This window comes from Catharus ustulatus, chromosome 35 (assembly GCF_009819885.2).
Source record: "Catharus ustulatus isolate bCatUst1 chromosome 35, bCatUst1.pri.v2, whole genome shotgun sequence".
In the NCBI taxonomy this organism is placed as follows: Eukaryota; Metazoa; Chordata; class Aves; order Passeriformes; family Turdidae; genus Catharus; species Catharus ustulatus.
In genome coordinates this window covers 912,430-916,457 of record NC_046255.1, presented here as the reverse complement: position 1 = coordinate 916,457, position 4,028 = coordinate 912,430, and the positions used below count along the sequence as shown (strand labels likewise).

The 4,028-nt window shown below is 60.9% G+C and overlaps 1 long non-coding RNA gene across 1 annotated transcript; it reads left to right on the top strand.

Annotated features, from left to right (window-relative positions):
- The first annotated feature begins 557 nt into the window (after nt 1-557).
- Nucleotides 558-3,397, top strand: LOC117009690. Its single transcript, XR_004420516.1, has 4 exons — nt 558-683; nt 1,631-1,715; nt 2,640-2,742; nt 3,366-3,397. It is a non-coding gene; the product is annotated as an uncharacterized LOC117009690 (long non-coding RNA).
- The last annotated feature ends 631 nt before the right edge of the window (nt 3,398-4,028 follow it).

Sequence of the window (4,028 nt, the reverse complement as noted above, 5' to 3'; positions counted from 1 at the left end):
CCTAACCCCCCCACCCCACCAAAAAAAAGCTTTTTTCCCTTGGAATTCCTCTCCAAACACCCCCAAAACGGGGTCCCAGCCACCAAAACGGGGTCCCAACCCCCAAAATCTCCCACCCCCCCAATTTTTTCCCCCCCGGGACCCCCAAATTTCCCCTCCTGGCGCTGACCCTGGTCACGTGACTCCCCCCGCCGTTGCCATGGAGCCGTCGCCAGGGGCGGGGCCTCACAGTAACCACGTGACATTGGAAAAAAGGGCGGGGCTTACTTATAGTCACGTGCTTCAAACTTTCCCCGCCTCCAGCTGAATCAGCCAATCAGAGGCCGGGCGGGGCTCGGGCTCACAGCCAATCACAAACAGGGTGCGGCGCCAGCGCCGACAGCCAATCAGAGGCCGGGATTTTACGCCTAAACCCCGCCCTTTTTTTCTCGACCAATCAGAGCGCAGCGCGGCTGGGACGGGGGGGACCCAAAAAAACCCCGAACCAATCAGATGCTGCCAAAGTTTTCAGCCAATCAGCGGCCAGAATTTGGTGGGCGTGGCCTGTAATGGGTGTGACCGCTCGTGGGCGTGGTCACTGGATGGGTGCGGTCCCTTGTGGGCGTGGTCGGAGCTGGCGAGGCCCCGCCCACTGCCCAGCGGAGCGAGCGGAGCTGCCGGAGCCGCGGGACCCCCGAGCGCGGGTTTGGGGAGGGGTCTGAGGAGGGGCAGGGGGGGTTGGGGGAATTTTGGGAGGAGTTTGGGGGTCTGGGGTCTCTATGGGGGGGGTTTGGGGGAGTTTTGGGGGGTCTGGGGTCTCTATGGGGGGATTTTGGGCGGGTTTTAGGGGGGGCTGGGGGCTCTAAGGAGGCTCGGGAGGGTCTGGGGGGGAGTTTGGGGGGGTTTGGGGAGTTTTGGGGGGGGTCTGGGGGTCTCTGTGGGGGGATTTTGGGGGGGCTGGGGGGTCTAAGGGGCCTCAGGAGGATTTTTGAGGAAGATTTTGGGGGGATTTTTTGAGTTTTGGGGGGTTTGAGGGGCTCTAAGGGGGTTCAGGAGGGTCTATGAGGGGATTTTTGGGGGGTTGGGGGAGTTTTGGGGGGTCTGGGGGGCTCTAAGGGGGTTCAGGAGGATTTTTGAGGAAGATTTTGGGGGGGTTGGAGGAGTTTTGGGGGGGTCTGGGGTCTCTATGGGAGGATTTTGGGGGGTTGGAGGAGTTTTGGGGGGGTCTGGGGGGGTCTCTATGGGGAGATTTTGGGGGGGTTGGAGGAGTTTTGGGGGGTCTGGAGGGGTCTGGGGTCTCTATGGGAGGATTTTGGGGGGCTTGGAGGAGTTTTGGGGATGCCTGGGGGGGTCTAAGGGCTTCAGAAGGATTTTTGGGGAGGATTTTTGGGGGGATTTGGGGAGTTTTGGGGAGTCTGGGGGGGCTCAGAAGGATTTTTGGGGAAGATTTTGGGGGGATTTGGGGAGTTTTGGGGGTTTGAGGGACTCTAAAGGGCTCCAGGAGGATTTTTTTGTGGAGTTTTAAGCAGTTTTGGGGGAGTTTTGCGGGGTTTTGGGGGCTCTAAGTGGGTTCAGAAAGGTCTCTGGGGGAATTTCGGGGCGTTTTGGGGGGTCTGCACCCCCCTGACCCCTCCCCGGACCCCCCCCCCAGCCCCACCATGAATTTCCTCCCGGCCGCCGTCACCGCCCTTCATCTCCTCGTGCTCCTCCTCTTCTTCATCGCCACCCTGGATAAGGTGGGACCCCAAAAAATCCAGGGTGGGACCCCAAAAAATCCCGGGTGGGACCCCAAAAAACCCCGGGTGGGACCCCCAGACCCCAATATGGGACCCCCATCCCAAAATGTGACCCCTGAGCATCTGGGGAGGGGGTCCCGGGGGGGTTTTGGGGGGTCCCAGAGGATATTTGGGGGTCCAGGGGGTCCCTGGGATATTTTGGGGGGGTCCCAGGGTTATTCTGGGGGGTCTCAGGGATATTTTGGGGGGTTCAGGGGGGTCCCAGGGGTTATTTTGGGGATCCCATGGATATTCTGGGGGGTGCCAGGAATATTTTGGGTGGTCCCATGGATATTTTTGGGGGTCCCATGGATATTTTGGGGGTCCCATGGATATTTTGGGTGGTCCCATGGATATTTTGGGGGATCCCATGGATATTTTGGGGCTCCCAGGGATATTTTGGGGGGGTCCCATGGATGTTTTTGGGAGTCCCATGGATATTTTGGGTGGTCCCAGGGTTATTTTGGGGGGGTCCCATGGATATTTTGGGAATCCCAGGGGATATTTTGGTGTTCCCATGGATATTTTGGGGGGTCCCATGGATATTTTGGGTGGTCCCAGGGTTATTTTGGGGGGGTCCCATGGATATTTTGGGAATCCCAGGGGATATTTTGGTGTTCCCATGGATATTTTGGGGTTCCCATGGATATTTGGGTGGTCCCATGGGTATTTGGGGTTCCCATGGATATTTGGGGTTCCATGGATATTTGGGTGTCCCATGGGTATTTTGGGGTTCCCATGGATATTTTGGGGTTCCCATGGATATTTGGGTGGTCCCATGGATATTTTGGGGGTCCATGGATATTTTGGGGGGTCCCATGGATATTTTTGGGGGGGATCCCATGGATATTTTGGGGGTCCCACACCCCTCCCTTGCCCCCCCAGGGCTGGTGGGTGCTGCCAGATTCTCAGGGACTCAACCTCTGGTACGACTGCGCCCCCCAAAATCGCTCCCAGGGCTGGGAGTGCAGCAGCCTCGGGCTCAGCCGTGAGTGGGGGGTCCTGGGGGGGTCCTGGGGGGGTCCTGGGGGGGTTCTGGGTGGGGTTCTGGGGGGGTTCAAGGGAATCCTGAGGGGTCCTAGGGGGGATTTTGGGGTGCTCTGAGGGGGGTTATGGGGGGTCTGGGGGGTCCTGGGGGGGTTCTGGGGGGTCCTGGGGGGTCCTGGGTGGGTCCTGGGGGATTCTGGGTGGTCCTGGGGGGGGTCCTGGGGAGGTTCAAGGGAATCCTGAGGGGTCCTAGGGGGATTTTGGGGTGTTTCTGAGGGGGGTCCTGGGGGGTCCTGGGGGGTTCTGGGGGATCCTGGGGGGTCCTTGGGGGGGTCCTGGGGGTGTTCCTGGGGGGCTTCAGGGGGATTTTGGAGGCTTTTGGGGTGTCCTGGGGGGGCTATGGGGGGTCCTGGGGGGGGCTATGGGGGGTCCTCCTGGGGGTTTTCTGGGGGGGGTTCTGGGTGGTCCTGGGGTGTTTCTGGGGGTCCTGGTGGGGTTCAGGGGGTCGGGGGTGGGGGTTCAGGGGGATTTTGGGGTCAGTGGTCACTTTTTGGGTTCCGTGGTCACTTTTGGGGGTCACTGGTCAGTTTTGGGGGTCTCACCGAGGGGTCTCTCCCCCCCCAGCCCTGCTCAGGGGTGTCCAGGGCCTCGTGGTCACTTTTGGGGTCACTTTTGGGGGTCTCACCGAGGTCTCTCCCCCCCAGCCCTCCTGAGGGGGGTCCACGGGTCTCGTGGTCTCGTCCCTGCCTGCTCTCGGCCCCTCGGCCTCCTCCTCTTTCCTCGGGCAGCTCCTGCTGGGGGCCCCGCGGGCGCCTCCTCCTGGCCCCGGCCACGGCGCAGCTGCTGGCAGGTGAGTGACCCCAAAAAAATCCTCGGGACCCCCAAAATCTCTTGGGACACCCAAAAAAACCCCTGGAGTGACCCCAAAAATGGGGACCCCAAAATCCTTGGGACACCCAAAATCCCATGGAGGGACCCCCAAAATCCCTGGGACACCCAAAAACTCCCTGGAGTGACCCCAAAAGGGGCTCCCCAAAATCCTTGGGACACCCAAAATTTCTGGGATACCCCCAAAACCCCCCCAGTGTCCCCCCCGTCCCCTGAGTGTCCCCTGAGCGTCCTCTGAGTGTCCCCTGAGTGTCCCACCGTGTTGCCCCCTGTCCCCTGAGTGTCCCCATGTTGTCCCCTGAGTGTCCCCCTGTGTCCCCCTGTGTCCTTGCGTGTCCCCCTGTGTCCCCTGAGGGTCACCCCATGCGTCACCCATGTCCCCTGAGGTGTCCCCCTGTC